This window comes from Salmo trutta, chromosome 15 (genome assembly GCF_901001165.1).
Source record: "Salmo trutta chromosome 15, fSalTru1.1, whole genome shotgun sequence".
Taxonomy (NCBI): Eukaryota; Metazoa; Chordata; class Actinopteri; order Salmoniformes; family Salmonidae; genus Salmo; species Salmo trutta.
The window spans coordinates 26,251,314-26,268,562 of record NC_042971.1 but is presented as its reverse complement, the minus strand read 5'-3'; the positions used below and the strand labels follow the sequence as shown (position 1 = coordinate 26,268,562).

General features: G+C 40.7%; 1 protein-coding gene across 4 annotated transcripts in view; it reads right to left on the bottom strand.

Moving 5' to 3' along the window:
- Window positions 1–16,468, bottom strand: part of arhgap32b (Rho GTPase activating protein 32b) — a 232,009-nt gene extending 215,541 nt beyond the window's left edge. For all 4 annotated transcript variants that reach the window (XM_029690801.1, XM_029690800.1, XM_029690802.1 and 1 more), the window contains exon 1: window positions 15,983–16,468. The gene's annotated coding sequence lies outside the window, so the exon portion shown is untranslated. The remainder of the gene's footprint in view (window positions 1–15,982) is intronic.
- Between the last annotated feature and the right edge of the window lie 781 nt (window positions 16,469–17,249).

Below are 17,249 nucleotides of genomic sequence, written 5' to 3'. Positions count from 1 at the left end.
CAAAAACAGCATTTACAGTCGCGGTGAAATTCAGAATTTTTTTCGGCTCGAATGCACCCAGTGAATCCAGCATTACAAATCACGGAATTACTATTCGAAAACATTGGTAAATTATAATATTGTCATTCAAAGAATAATATATTATCATCTCGTAATTGCTACCGAATGGCCAGATCTCAAAATAACTTTACTGGGAAATCACATTTTGCATAAACTGGGTACTATGCTAACAACAATAAGCTATATGCTAAGCTAAGCTATACCGTTAGCATTAGCATCATCTAATATCGATAATAACATTCTAAATATCCCCTTACCTTTGATTATCTCCATCAGAAGGCGCTGCCAGAGATCCCAGGTCCAGAACAAATGTGGTTTCTTTTGACAAAGTTCATAATTTATGTCCAAATAGTTAGCGTTCAGTAGGCTCCCACAAAATGAGGTGGGCAGTGTAAAGTCACGTCGAAAAGCTAAAGAAAACCTAGTAAATAATCTATTTACGTTTGTTTAAACATGTCAAACGTTGTTTAGCATTAATCTTTTGGTCCATTTTTAACGTGAAACATCAGTAAACATCGGTAATATTTTCACACAACCTATCAAGTGTCTAGAATAAACGATAATGACAAAGACACTCTTCTCAGATTCATGCGCAGGCGCAAAAAATGAAGTGATGACGTGTCAACTTGTAAGCTTTCTAATTCGGTCTGTATTCATGACAGATGCTTCCAACAACTTTCTAAAGATCGTTGACATCTAGTGGAAGCCGTAGGAGTTGCGAACTGAATCCTTTCTCACTGTGGTATCTTTAAAACAATGACACTAAATAGTACAGTCACAAAATTCTCATTTTTTTAAATCTATTTTTCACAGGTTTTTGCCTGCAATATGAGTTTTGTTATACTTACAGACACCATTCAAACTGTTTTAGAAAATTCAGAGTGTTTTCTATCCAAACCTAAACAATAATATGCATATTCTAGCTTCTGAGTTGGTGTAGGAGGCAGTTAAAAATGCGCACATATTTTTTTCCAAAATTCTCAATACTGCCCCCTAGCCCGTAGAGGTTAAAATAATTATGTTTTTTGTGAACATTTATCGTGAGTAATTTAGTAAATTCACCGGAAGTTTGCGGTGGGTATGCTAGTTCTGAACGTCACATGCTAATGTAAAAAGCTGTTTTTTTATATAAATATGAACAAAACATGCATGTATTGTATAACATAATGTCCTAGGAATGTCATGTGATGAAGATCATCAAAGGGTCCGTCATGGTCTGGGGCGGTGTGTCACAGCATCATTGGACTGAGCTTGTTGTCATTGCAGGCAATCTCAATGCTGTGTGTTACAGGGAAGACATCCTCCTCCCTCATGTGGTACCCTTCCTGCAGGCTCATCCTGACATGACCCTCCAGCATGACAATGCCACCAGCCATACTGCTCGTTCTGTGCGTGATTTCCTGCAAGACAGGAATGTCAGTGTTCTGCCATGGCCAGCGAAGAGCCCGGATCTCAATCCCATCGAACACATCTGGGACCTGTTGGATTGGAGGGTGAGGGCTAGGGCCATTCCCCCCAGAAATATCCGGGAACTTGCAGGTGTCTTGGTGGAAGAGTGGGGTAACATCTCACAGCAAGAACTAGCAAATCTGGTGCAGTCCATGAGGAGGAGATGCACTGCAGTACTTAATGCAGCTGGTGGCCACACCAGATACTGACTGTTACTTTTGATCCCCCCTTTGTTCAGAGACACATTTTTCCATTTCTGTTAGTCACATGTCTGTGGAACTTGTTCAGTTTATGCTCACTTGTTGAATCTTTTTTTTCAGTTGTTTCTTTTTTTGTTGAGTTTATATTAAAAAAAAATATGGCACACGAGACACCTGTCTGATTTACGCCTGTCTGAGTGGACTAATCCATTGTGGAGGCCGCGGGGATGGCACACCAGTAGTACAATTACTGTTAATTACCATTATTTCTCATCTGTGTTTGTTTGGTTATGGCAATTTCTGTGAATGCATTCAATATATTATTAATACAGTCCTACCGTTATCATTGTAGGAGTTGACACGTTTGCAGAGTGCACAACCTAGGCTACATTTGTGAGAAAAGGTTTTGATTCCATTTACGAGTTCCATTGTCTTTTGTTTCCAGCGCTCCTGTGAATCTTGTGTAAAGACACACACTTGATTACACATAGCACTAGGCCTAGGCTACCTGGCCTGCACAAACGTAGGCTTACAAATGTGCCCATTTGGAGATCTGATACTCTTAACTCACCATCACTGCAGAGCTTCAAAGTATTTTTTTCTTTGCCCCAAACAGCAAGTAAACAAAGTCGGTTTTTACATCCATTGAGAATGACAGTAGCTCCTCAACGTAGACTCTGAAAAATATTTACAGCCCTCTCCCTTTCAATAACCACTCAGCATGAAAAGGGAAAACAGGTTATTCTTCCAGTTAGGCAATATTGATCTCTGGCTCCCTCTTTAGTAATTTGTGCGTCTTAATTTTTAATCGCAGCGCTTAAACATCTGACAAGCTCAGTAGCCTACATATAGTTGATTTTATTCAAACATAGGGTGTGTCTATATATATACTGTTAATTATATATATATATATATATATATATATATATATATATATATGACCGTCCTGATATTGCCCTAAACCTGAAATCACATTTGTTTCCATGTTCATTAGGGACTGTCACTTAGAGATAGGTATATGGGAAGGCTAGATGAGCTGAATGGCCTGTTCTCATTACACTAATTATTTTGGCCTATCTAACGCTAGCAGCACTTTTAAATAAGGAGCATTCATCCGCTACACAAACATGGCATCTACGATACGTCATGGAAATGTGTTCAGTTCCTAGGATTAGTACCAGTTGACTTTTTTCTAGGTCTACAGAACTGCAGCTGTCAATGACATGCTGCTACTAAACGTAGAGCAATGTGTAAAATCACCCACTTGTGTCTTTTCTCACAAAATGTGATGAGCTTCAACTAGCATGTGGAATTTCAAGCATGCAATGCTCCAAACTGCAACATCCATTCCCATCTAAAGTATTGTCATTTCCACAAAGCTTAGTTTGTGTAGGCCTACTTGTTGCTTGAGAGAAACCTGAACTATATGAAGGGGTAGGAAGTAAGATTTGTCCAACCTAAGCCAGAATCTTCAGAATGAGTTACATAATCTTTAACATTTTATGTTTCACATTCATATTTGCATCAGGCCTAGATTGAGGAATCATGGAGTGATTATCTAACCAAACAACTATAGTGATATCCGCTAGTGGGAAGGCTAATCAGCCGGTAACAGCCAAATTATAGCCTGAAACTCTTTCCACTTCATATTAACTAGACAACTTTCCATTTGAAAGATTCAAGGCGCTATTCCGTTGAGCCCTCTCCCACTATAATTAACATGCATATTCTAGCAAACTATTGATAGGATAGGTGCATGTCAGTCACAAAGCGAGCGATGACAGGGAAACAGTCCGCCGTCGTTCCCACCTTAAGGTACAATTTGTGCGCACGTTGGTTGGTTTCAGTCGCATTTCTTTAGAGGATGGAAAGAGCATGATGATTGTGAATTTCCACGTACCATGTACAATGAACAAAAAGATAAATGCAGCATGCAACAATTTCAAAGATTTTACTGAGTTATAGTTCATAAGGAAATCAGTCAATTTAAATGAATTCATTAGGCCCTAATCTATGGATTTCACATGACTGGGAACACAGATATGCATCTGTTGGTCACATATACCTTAAAGAAAAGCCAGGGGCACGGATCAAAAAACCAATCAGTGTCTGGTGTGACCACCATTTGCCTCAGGCAGCACGACACTTTTTGCATAGAGATGATCAGGCTGTTGATTGTGGCCTATGGAATGTTGTAACACTCCTCAATGGTTGTGTCAAGTTGCTGGATATTGGCGGGGACTGGAACACGCTGTCGAACATGTCAATCCAGAGCATCCCAAACATGCTCAATGGGTGACATGTCTGGTGAGTATGCAGGCCATGGGAAATGGGACATTTTCAGCTTCCAGGAATTGTGTACAGATCCTTGCGACATGTGGCTGCGCAATATCATGCTGAAACGTGATGGGGTGGATTTACGGCACGACAATGGGCCTCAGGACCTCGTCACGGCATCTCTGTGCATTCAAATTGCCATCTATAAAAGGCACTTGTGTTGGTTGTCTGTAGCTTACGCCTGCCCATACCATAACCCCTCCACGTCACCATGGGGTACTCTGTTCACAGCGTCGACATCAGTAAACCAGTAAACCAACATGACGCCACACACGTGGTCTGCGTGTCAGGCTGGATGGACGTATTGCCTAATTCTCTAAAACATGTGGCTTATGGTAGAGAAATGAATATTAAATTATATGGAAATAGCTCTGGTGGACATTCCTGTAGTCAGTACGCTAATTGCTCGCTCCCTCAACTTGAGACATCTGCGGCATTGTGTTGTGACAAAACTGTACATTTTAAAGTGGCCTTTTATTGTCCTCAGCACAAGGTGCACCTGTGTAATGATCATGTTGTTTAATCAGCTTCTTGATATGCCAACCCTGTCAGGTGGATGGATTATCTTAGCAAAAGAGAAATGCTTACTAACAGGTATGTAAACAAATTTGTGCAGAAAACTTAAGAAATAAGCTTTTCGTGCATATGGAAAATATGGTTTATATTTTTTTCAGTGTAAATTAAGTGGCTACGATGAGTCAAAATGATTGAATAAAGTCGATCTCATATATCCCATTACCATTCATAAAAATCACTCAATGTGGTTGTGTCCATGGTTTTGCATCTGGACAAGTAAACCAAAGGATTTCCCAGGTTTCCTTTCCTAGGACGTCAGGGCTTGCCAGACAGTGACACTAAAGTGAGTGACTCGTCTCCTCAGTCAGTGTAGCATACCAAATCTTGAGAGAGCTGTTCATTGGGCTCCCTAATTTGCATAGGCTACTGGTAGGCCTAGACGTTTCGCAGATTATCTGCAGAAAGAAATACGAAAACATTCAATGAAGAATCATCACTGCAGGAACAATAATTAGTGGAGAGCCTCACTCTGGTCCAAATACAATAAATCAGGGCCCTCATGGAATCCAGGCATTAAAACAGAATTCAACAATATTCAAAAATGTATTGCCAACGTATTCATTTGCATAACGTTATCATAAGACATGAACAGAATACATGAGATTCGTATTTCCAGCAACTTTCTGAATAGACAACGAGAACACCCCCTTCTGCGTGTGTACGGTGTGCACGTTTACCGCTGTAGCCATTAGTGACGCGAGATGGAAAGGCTTTCCGAAAAAACTCACAATGAAATGTTAACTAAAGCCATCAATCCAGTGGGTATTTGTTTTGCAAACTCTACCATCGCGTGCACTACACAAACACAGCTAAACAAAAGCCCCTTGCTAAGTAGTCACTTGAATTAAAAGGGTAAATACACCCAAAAATAAACATCTCAGATTTTCCCAGACCTCAAAAACTGGTCTACTGACAACATTGTTGTGGACTTAAGAACATCTAATGTTGATGTTTTTCTATTTAAAAAAAAAATGCCAAAGTATAAAACAGATGAGTTTATAGGGCCCTACCTAATGACAATTTTAAATTAATTTAAACAATATAAAATCAGAACGAAATAATAATTAAGATTGAACACTTTCTATATTTAACCTTAAAAAATACATCTTCAACATAATGTGGGCTATTTACTTAATTTTTTACATTTTTTTTTATTAAGTACAAACATTGTGGACATTCATATCTTGCAGTAAAAGCGTAAATAAGACGACTTTCTCAAAATAAATTGTCCTGATCATATACAGTTGAAGTCGGAGGTTTACATACACTTAGGTTGGAGTCATTAAAACTCGTTTTTCAAACACTCCACAAATGTCTTGTTAACAAACTATAGCTTTGGCAAGTCGGTTAGGACATCTACTTTGTGCATGGCAAGTAATTTTTCCAACAATTGTTTACAGACAGATTATTTCACTTATAATTCACTGTATCACAATTCCAGTAGGTCAGAAGTTTACATGCACTAAGTTGACTGTGCCTTAAAATAGATTGGAAAATTCCAGAAAATTATGTCATGGCTTTAGAAGCATCTGATATGCTAATTGACATCATTTGAGTCAATTGGTGTTGTTACCTGTGGATGTATTTCAAGGCCTACCTTCAAACTCAGTGCCTCTTCGCTTGACATCATGGGAAAATCAAAAGAAATCAGCCAAGACCTCAGAAAAAAATGGTAGACCTCTACAAGTCTGGTTCATCCTTGGGAGCAATTTCCAAACACCTGAAAGTACCAGGTTCATCGGTACAAACAATAGTACACAAGTATAAACACCATGGGACCATGCAGCCGTCATACCGCTCAGGAAGAAGACGCGTTCTGTCTCCTAGAAATGAATGTACTCTGGTGCGAAAAGTGCAAATCAATCCCAGAACAACAGCAAAGGACCTTGTGAAGATGCTGGAGGAAACAGGTTCAAAAGTATCTATATCCACAGTAAAATGAGTCTTATGTCGACATAACCTGAAAGGCCGCTCAGCAAGGAAGAAGCCACTGCTCCAAAACCTTCATAAAAAAGCCAGACTACGGTTTGCAACTGCACATGGGGACAAAGATCATACTTTCTGGAGAAATCTCCTCTGGGTCTGATGAAACAAAAATATAACCATTTGGCCATAATGACCATCGTTATGTTTGGAGGAAAAAGGGGGAGTCTTGCAAGCCGAAGAACACCATCCCAAACGTGAAGCACGGGGGTGGCAGCATCATGTTGTAGGGGTGCTTTGCTGTAGGAGGGACTGGTGCACTTCACAAAATAGATGGCAACATGAGGATGGAAAATTATGTGGATATATTGAAGCAACATCTCAAGACATAAGTCAGGAAGTTAAAGCTTGGTCGCAAACGGGTCTTCCAAATGGACAATGACCCCAAGCATACTTCTAAAGTTGTGGCAAAATGGCTTAAGGAAAACAAAGTCAAGGTATTGGAGTGGCAATCACAAAGCCACGTCCTCAATCCCATAGAAGATTTGTGGGCAGAACTGAAAAGGCGTGTGTGAGCAAGGAGGCCTACAAACCTGACTCAGTTACACCAGCTCTGTCAGGAGGAATGGGCCAAAATTCACCCAACTTACTGTGGGAAGCTTGTGGAAGGCTGCCCGAAACATTTGACCCAAGTTAAACAATTTAAAGGCAACGCTACCAAATACTAATTGAGTGTATGTAAACTTCTGACCCACTGGGAATGTGATGAAAGAAATAAAAGCTGAAATAAATCATTCTTTCTACTATTATTCTGACATTTCACATTCTTAAAATAAAGTGGTGATCCTAACTGACCTAAGACAGGGAATTTAAACTTGGATTAAACTTCAGAAATTTTGAAAACTGAGTTTAAATATATTTGGCTAAGGTGTATGTAAACTTCCAACTTCAACTGTATGCCTAGACGATATCCAAAATAACACAGAGTTCGTACATTTTCAGTCATTCAAATGGTAAACATATCTTTCTACACAACACCACATCTAATGTTTCCAATATGGGAGGTAAACTCGATAAAGTCTTCAAAGTATTTCACATGGAATCAAGACATTGGAATGTACAAAAGGGAGCCACCAAAATAGAGCTCCTTCTGCTAAAGAGTTCTGCCCAGAGGCACCTGGCTGACTACGTTTTCTATTTGGCTGCATTCAAAAAGGAAGCCTAACATTTAGGAGCCTATGTCTAAAAAAAATAAAAAGGCAAGACAGGCAAGTGTGGCTTAGTGTTCTCAGTTTCTACATTCTAGACATGGTCTACACTGGCGACAGAGCCATGCTACAGTCAGGGAGATTTTCCCAGGTAAACAAGAAATGCAAACTGACTAAATGCTTCAAGCTTATGGAAATAGTCAGACATCTGCTACAACGACAGCAATGTCTAAACAAAACTCTTGATACAAAGTAACATGACAACGCATGGTCCATAACTCACATATATCTGAATAACTGTTCTTTAAACACTCGTCTTCTTAATTAGGTGGTGGAGGAACATAGACTGGACTTTACAATACTAGCTAAACTCATCACACTCGTCCCAGAGGATTTGATTCTTCTCACACTCTCTCAGCACAATAGGGTAATCTTTGCTGCAGCGTCTGCTACTCATACGTATGTTGAATTAAGCATGTAAAAAACACTTGATTTCACATCATCGGGTAGAGTGCAACGACTTGAGTAGTGATAGATCCAGTTGTGGAACCATTAACGAATATCCTATGCTAATTATGCACCAGTGATTTAAATTGTAACCAGTAATGCGACCGCTGAGTTCAATGTCTGCTAAGATGTCCTTAATCACCAAGCAAGTGTTTGAAACAGACTTAACTGGAGTCCTTATTACAGCTGAAGACCTGACCGATGGCCAGGGGGCTAACGCTACGCTAGGCACAAGAGCTAACTATCGGGGAGGTCAAATAGAGCACTTTGCAATGGGTAAATGAGGCCAAGATAACAAGTCTGGGAGGCAGATTCTGTAATGGGAAAAGGACCAATAGCCATAATGACTTGAGACACAAGAGGCACACTACACTGGCGCTGAAATAAAAGCGGAGGCGATACCTCCACTCAGTATCGAACTCTGTGAGATCTGACGGTTAACCATTGACATTCATAGTTGTTGGCCAATAATAATGAGAAGTCTGCGGTGTACTTACCACTGGTTTCATTGGCCAGTCAATGCAGGCAATTAACTATATTTCCAAATGCCAATCAGACCTTCTGGCATTGAACTTGTTAGTGCTAGTTGCGTGTATGTTTCAAGCTAAGGATCTAATTACCTACTTCCAGACATTTCACCACCTCGGAAACAAGGGTTTTATTTGCACCCAAAAATGTAATGTCAGCACAAGGCATGTACAAAATCTTGTATAATGATTAGGCTCATATACCTTGTCTACTGGTATCGTTTTGAAATTGAGAACATACAGCGCATTCATAAAGTATTCATGCCTTTTGTTACGTTACAGCCTTTTTCTAAAATGGATTTTAAAAATGTTTTTCCTCAACCTACCTCACAATATCCCATAATGACAATGCAAAAATAGGTTTATAAAAAAACAAACAGAAATACCTTATTTACTTAAGTATTCCGATCCTGCTATGAGACTCGAAATTGAGCTCAGGTGCATCCTGTTTCCATTCATCATCCTTGAGATTTTTCTACAACTTGTAGTCCACCTGTGGTAAATTCAATTGATTGGGCATGATTTGGAAAGGCACGCAATCTTTATAAGGATCCACAGTTAACAGTACATGTCAGCGCAAAAAAACAAGCCATGAGGTTGAAGGAATTGTCCGTAGAGCTCCGAGACAGGATTATGTGAAGGCACAGATCTGAGGAAGGGTAACAAAACATTTCTACAGCATTGAAGGTCCACAAGAACACAGTGGCCTCCATCATTCTAAAATGGAAGTTTGGAACCACCAAGACTATTCCTAGAGCTGGCCGCACGGCCAAACTGAGCAATCGAGGGAGAAGGGCCTTGGTCAGGGAGGTGACCAAGAACACGACGGTCACTCTGAACCTTCCAAAAGTACAACCATCTCTGCAGCACTCCGCCAATCAGGACTTTATGCTAGAGTGGCCAGACTGAAGCCACTCCTCAATAAAAGGCACATGGAGCTTGGAGTTTGCCAAAGGCACCTAAACAACTCTCCGACCATGAGAAACAACATCTATGGTCAGATGAAACCAAGATTGAACTGCTTGGCCTAAATGTCAAGCGTCACATCTGGATGAAACCAGGCACCACTTATCACCTGTCCAATACCATCCCTAAGGCGAAGCACGTGGTGGCAGCATCATGCTGTAGGGATGTTTTTCAGCAGCAGGGGCTGGGAAACGGAGCAAAGTACAGAGAGATCCTTGATGAAAAGCGCTCTGGAGCAGGTTAGGACCTCCAAAATGGGTCCAAGGATCACCTTCCAACAGGACAATAACCCTAAGCACACAGCCAAGACAACGCAGGAGTGGCTTCGAGACAAGTCTCTAAATGTCCTTGAGTGAACCAACCAGAGCCCGGACTTGAACCTGATCAAACATCTCTGGAGAGACCTGAAAAAAGCTGTGCAGCAACGCTCCCCATCCAACCTGACAGAGCTTGAGAGGATCTGCATAGAAGAAATAGGAGAAACTCCCCAAATACAGCAGGGCTCTACAGTGCGAGTATTTCAATAGCATTTGCCCCTAAAAATAGATATGCCGAACCGTAAGTTATTTACAAGCACAGCGTGCAAGTAAAGACTACAACCAACCATAATCTATTTTTCCCCCGCTGCTAATTGCTTAAAAACTACAAGTCTCACATTCCACAACCACAGTAGATTTTTCTGTGATGACGCAATCCAGTCACAGTGAGAGAAAGGAGAACACTGGGGGAAAAAGTAGCAGTATAGGCTATAAGTTAACGTGCAGACATCGCTAAAAAGCGAGGTCCATACAGAAATTGTTTGTCAAGATCGGTATGGAAGAACTTGACTGGCCTGCACAGAGCCCTGACCTCAACCCCATCAATCACCTCTGGGATGAATTGGAACGCCGACTGCGAGCCAGCCCTTATCACCCAACAACAGGGCCCGACCTCACTAATGCTCGTGGCTGAAAGGAAGTCCCCGTAGCAATGTTCCAACATCTAGTGGAACGCCTTCCCAGAAGAGTGGAGGCTGTTATAGCGGTAAATGGGGGACCCACTCCATTATAATGCCCATGATTTTGGAATGAGACATTCGACGAGTACGTCCACACACACACACACACACACACACACACTTCAACAACAAAAAAAGCCGACAAGACACTGCTTTCCCAAGCCCTTATAAGTCAAGACACACCTAGTAATGAATATAACAATAGAATCAAACAGAATATTTTTCCAAATGAAAAAAAGTTGCCAGTGTGAAGTGACGCGCATCTTGCATCTGTTACCGTTGACCTCAAAAAGTGATCATCTGTGGCTCAATTTGTAGAGTTGAAATCCTTTTTTCAGGGTTACAAAACTAAATCTCTTTTCGAAATACAGATGTTCAATATACTTTATTCTGCCTGTTTTGGAATTTTCTAAATTGATTAAGACATTTAACACTAGCTTGTGTGCACACAGCACGAGTGTGTAGCGGGAGCAGTCGGAACGCAGTTGACTGAGTGCGACATTGCGGGGAAAGGGACTTCAGGAAAAACAGATGCTTGGCATGGTTGCTTTTATGTTGTGCCCTGCAAATGCACATGCACAAATAGAACACTAGAGTCAAAGCAAAATAACGTCTTCAAGACAACATTTACATTTTAAGGGGGACAACAAAATGTAGTACTACAGTATTTAAGAAAAATTATGTAATCTCTGATTAAAGATAGAGTTTTGATGACCGTTCGAGTACTCGTGCCCATCCCTACCCTAAACTCGCCCGCCCCACGGTTATGAGTCAAACCACACAACACTAATGAATACATAAATCCCACTAAAATGAGTATGGTGACTAAAGGTTTCTGCTTTGTCATTGGCACAGTGGCAGCTATTTGGCATGACTCAGTCTGCGTGGAAAACAGGAATTGGAAAGATGGCCTCCCTTGTTTTTGCAGTGAGAAACAGTGCCTTCCAAAAGTATTCATACCTCTTGACTTACTCCACATTTTGCTGTATTACATCCTGAATTCAAAATGAATTTCATTGAATTCAATGTTTTTCTTAACCCTCAACACATAATGACAGTGAAAACATGTTAAGAAATGTGTGCAAATTTATTGAAAATTATATATATTTTTTACCTTTATTTAACTAGGCAAGTCAGTTAACAAATTCCTAATTACAAATGACGGCCAACCCCGGCCAAACCCGGACGACCCCTTGACCTTTTCACCATATATCGTTAGTCTTATTCTAAATGTATTAAATACTTTTCCCCCCCTCAATCTACATACAATATCCCATAACGACAAAGCAAAAAAACAGATTCACTTTTGCAAATGTATTAAAAATAAAACTGAAATACCTTATTTACATAAGTATTCTGACCCTTTACTCAGTACTTGGTTGAAGCACCTTTGGCAGCAATAACAGCCTTAAGTCTTCTCAGGTATGACACTACAAGCTTGGCACACCTGTATTTGGAGAATTCCTCCCATTCTTCTCTGCAGATCCTCTCAAGCTCTGTCAGGTTGGATGGGGAGCGTCGCTGCATAGCCATTTTCAGGTCTCTCCAGAGATGTTCGATCGGGTTCAAGTCCGGATTCAAGGACATTCAGAAACCTGTCCAGAAGCCACTCCTGCGTTGTCTTGGCTGTGTGCTTAGGGTCGTTGTCCTGTTGGAAGGACAAGTCTGAGGTTCTGAGCGCTCTGGAGCAGGTTTTCATCAAGGATCTCTGTACTTTGCTCCTTTCATCTTTCCCTCGATCCTGACTAGTCTCCCAGTCCCTGCCACTGAAAAATATCCCCACAGTATGATGCTGCCACCACCATGCTTCACCGTAGGGATGGTGCCAGGTTTCATCCAGACATGACACTTGGCATTCAGGCCAAAGAGTTCAATCTTGGTTTCATCAGACCAGAGAATCTTGTTTCTCATGATATGGAGTCGTTTAGGTGCCTTTCAGCAAACTCCAAGCCTACTGTCATGTGCTTTTACCGAGGAGTGGCTTCCGTCTGGCTACTCTAGCATAAAGGCCTGATTGGCGGAGTGCTGCAGAGATGGTTGTACTTCTGGAAGGTTCTCCCATCTCCAAAGAGGAACTCTGGAGCTCTGTCAGAGTGACCATCGGGATCTTGGTCATCTCCCTGACCAAGGCCCTTCTCACCCGATTGCTTAGTTTGGGTGGGCAGCCAGCTCTAGGAAGAGTCTTGGTGGATCCAAACTACTTCCATTTAAGAATGATGGAGGCCACTGTGTTCTTCGGGGCCTTCAATGCTGCAGAAATGTTTTAGTACCCTTCCCCAGATCTGTGCCGACACAATCCTGTCTCGGAGCTCTACGGACAATTCCTTCGACCCCGTGGATTGGTTTTTGCTCTGACATGCACTGTCAACTGTGGGACCTTATATAGACAGGTGTGTGCCTTTCCAAATCATGTCCAATCGATTGAATTTACCATAGGTGGACACCAATCCTGTTGGATGCCAAACATCTCAAGGATGATCATTGGAAACAGGATGCACCTGAGATCAATTTTGAGTCTCATAGAACATAGCAAAGGGTCTGATGTAAATAAGGTATTTCTGTTTTTAATACATTTGCAAAAATGCGCTTTGTCATTATGGGGTATTGTGTGTAGAGTGATGAGGACATTTTTTTATTTAATACATTTTAAAATAAGGCTGTAACGTAACAAAATGTGGAACAAGTCAAGGGGTCTGAATACTTCTGAACGCACTGCATGTAACTTGTTAAGCACATTTTTATTCTTGAATTTATTTAGGCTTGCCATAACAAAATGGTTGAATACTTATTGACTCAAGACATTTCAGCTTCACATGTTTTATGAATTTGTAAACATTTCTAAAACTTTTACATTATGGGGTACTGTGTGTAGATCAGTGACAAAATCTAAATGCAATCTATTTTAAAGTTAGGCTATAACAACAAAATGTGGAAGAAGTCAAGGGGTGTGAATACTTTAAAGCACTGTAAGTAACTCATTTTATCTCTAGCTTCATAGAGTGTAAATTATGGGCTATAAACAATTTGAAAACAATTTATAGGACCACATTAGATTTTATATCCGTTTCCACTAGACTGCACAGTTGTTTTATGATGTAGCCCTACGTTGAACAGTTTCTAATTTCACACCTAATACTGCGGCAGTGCCCTGCACACTGTGTCCACAATTTACAGCAGCCAGACTCCTGTATTAGAGAGAAACGGGCACATCAAAAGATAATTTAGTACATAACAGCTGTGATAAACATTGCCTTAATTAATTGTGTCCTCGATGAAACATGGTCACAGATAACCCTCCTAAGAAGTATCCATAGTTGGAGGGAGGGGAAGACAGGAACTACCCAACTGTGCTCGTTTGTAGGAATGCACAGCTGGAATGGAAATTCCGGGCTGGTATTTTCTTAGCCATGATGGCTGATATAGGCCGAGATGATGTGGCACTGGAAAATCCAACAAAGATTGACTAGAGCCAGTCATGTCCCTTGGTAGTGTCCCTTGGTAGTGATCACATGATCTGATCTTTCAAGAGTAAGGAACTCCTTGTTAGTTAGGGTCAAAGGTTAGGGAAGCCTTGGAGACTTTAGTGCATCATGTAACAATCTTAATGTGGGCCATTAGACTCAGGCTGTTTTTGTGCACGTTAACCATAGAAATGCAAGGATTCTCTTACCATTTCTCATGCACTTGTCTGCTTAAAATTCTGTCAATGAAGGCACACGTTGGAGAGCCTGAACCTTTTCATTACATTCTGAACGAATATAGTTTTACTCTGTAAAACATTGATCGGCTACTCTGAAGTGCTTTAAAGGCTGACATGCTTTTAGGGTTAGACAGATTGGTGCCATGGACTACCTGAAACTGTAGGCTATAGATAGAAGCCCTTAGTAATATCAAAAGAGGTATTAGTAATTAGCCCTTAGTAATATCAAAAGGGAATATACACCACCATATAAATCAAAGGTTGACCATGAGCAAAAAGTGTACTTTATATTCATTACCTCGATTTAGCAGAGGTGTTTTGGATGATTAATGGAACTTTGCATATAGGTAAAACAGACAAATGTTATCTGTCAGCGGGAAATTCCAGGAAAATCATTCTGATGTGAGCATAAAATTACTAAGGGGGTGAGACTGGCCTTGCTTGACAGTTTGGAGAGCAAGGGTATGGGTGACAGCTTAGACTGATGTTGGTACCCTGTTAGATCGCCATGGTTTCGTTATTGAATAACTTGACAATTGTTTTACATCTTTGTGTCAAATGTAAACTTGACGGATAACAAAGCAGGGCAAGAGATGTGCAGTAAGAAATAATTGTATGATCAACTACGTCTACTCTAGGCTTAGGCTATGGACCTAGCTAAATCAACTATCTTTTTTGTGAATATTCCAGTTGGCTAGTCTTTCTGGTCTTGTGAACAGCTAGTTATGTGGCTTGAGCAGTTTTTTATTGAACCTTTATTTAACTAGGCAAGTCAGTTAAGAACAAATTCTTATCTACAATGACGGCCTAGGAGCAGTGGGTTAACAGCCTTGTTCAGGGGCAGACAACAGACATCTTGTCAGCTCGGGGATTTGATCTAGCAACCTTTCGGTTACTGGCCCAACACTCTAACCACTAGGTTACCTGCCGCACCTAAGGATTGGGACTGGATTGGGCTATCATTTATCTGTTTTCCTGAGAACGATTTCAAATCCCTACCAATTATGTTGTACGCTAGCTAGGATAAACTGCATTGCATTATCAATTTAGTTACCTCTGTCTTGTAATTTTTGTAAATATTTATGTTAATTTAGGCTCCAGCAAAGGAGGTAACGTTAACTAGCCATTATCAATCAAAACCCCCTACTAGTTAGCATCCTAATATCGTATATTCTTGGTTAGTTAGCTAGGCTGTAGCGTAATGCCATTTCTGGATAAACAAGACCAGCGTTTCCAAAACACAGCCATGGTTTCGCCCTACCACTACACCGTGTAGAGCTGATTCAATGAGTTAATCATTAACCACAGTAGCGAGTTTGGGAAACGCTGGGCAAGTCGTTATGTTGAGCGGCATAGTATTAGCCCCATAGCCAGTGGTTGACTAGAACCTACATGCAAGTCATGATGTGTTAGCGCATGTGTATGCTTTTTTTATTGCTAGTTTTGATGCACGTAATGTTATCTATCAGACTACGGAACCACACAGAACCACACAGATAGCCTTAACTGAAGTGAGAGAAATGTCTGTTTACCGGTGTCTGGTGATGAGATGTTTTTCGGGTTATCACTGTCGCTTTTCACCACTGTTTTCTCCTCCTGCCGGTGTCTTCCACGCCAGCTGCATAAACACAGCTTGATCCTTCCGAGCTAAAACAAAAGGACACGCGATATGTGTATAGCCTAATAGCTAACGTTAAGCTAGCTAGCTACATTTTTTCCTGAACTGGCACGTTCCATAAACCAAATAGCCTCAAGCTCGCTGTCCGTGTGTTCAAAAACTCCCGCTGGACACGACTCTTGGGCAATGTTCAACCAGCTGTTATCGTGTTTTGTAAGTAAATCTAAACTTCCTTAAAATGTGATGGTACTTCACAGTCCATTCATTGAGAAAACGTTGACTGAAATTCCCTTTACAGCAGTTTTATAGCTACATTTGCTATCAAACTGGAGCCTCTCGCTAAACGATTTGTAACGCCACTTCCAAGAGAGAATCTGCTGCGGAGTGAATCGTGATTGAGAACGCGCAGAGGTGTACAGTTCGTGACCGTGTGCGCGCTCTCGTGGAATGAGTGTATGTCGACCAGCATGCTCGGTCTCAGGACATTGCGCATCAATCAGATTGCAATTTTGAAAAAACACTAATACACAAAATGAGAGAAAAAAAGGTAATTTATATTTTACTTGGCTGCAAGGTGTAGGCTAAATATTGTATGAACTGAAGACGTTTGTTTAAATGAAAAATATATAATCCTCAAGGATACTCCTTCATAATATGTTGGGAAAATCTGGTTGGCTACATTTTATGCATTCTTTATTATGCACTATATACACTAATTAGGTTGGAAACCCAGCTCTGAAACTATCATCTTTGTAGTGTATTTTTACCCGACAACTCTGCCATCCTCTGGAGCTTGTCTAAATGGCATCATCTAGATTACCATCATTTACACTGGTAGTTACTGTAGATGTTGCCTTGGAGAATAACCCACATTTACTTGAATTGAGTTGAAACATAAACCATAAAAAGTCAGAAAAATGGCAGGTATGACTGTTAGAGGAAAGTCTCCTTTCATAGTTTGCTTCAAAATGACTGAAGAGGCTTGCCCACAGAGGTATATTGCCCATAGGAGGCACAGGGACACATGCCCACTAAGATTTGTCCTGTTTAAAAAATAAATAATAATAATAATATACAGTACCTGTCAAAAATGTGGACACATCTACTCATTCAAGGGGTTTTCTTTATTTTGACTGTTTTCTACATTTTGGCTGCAATCTGAGGTGTAGTTAACCCTAATG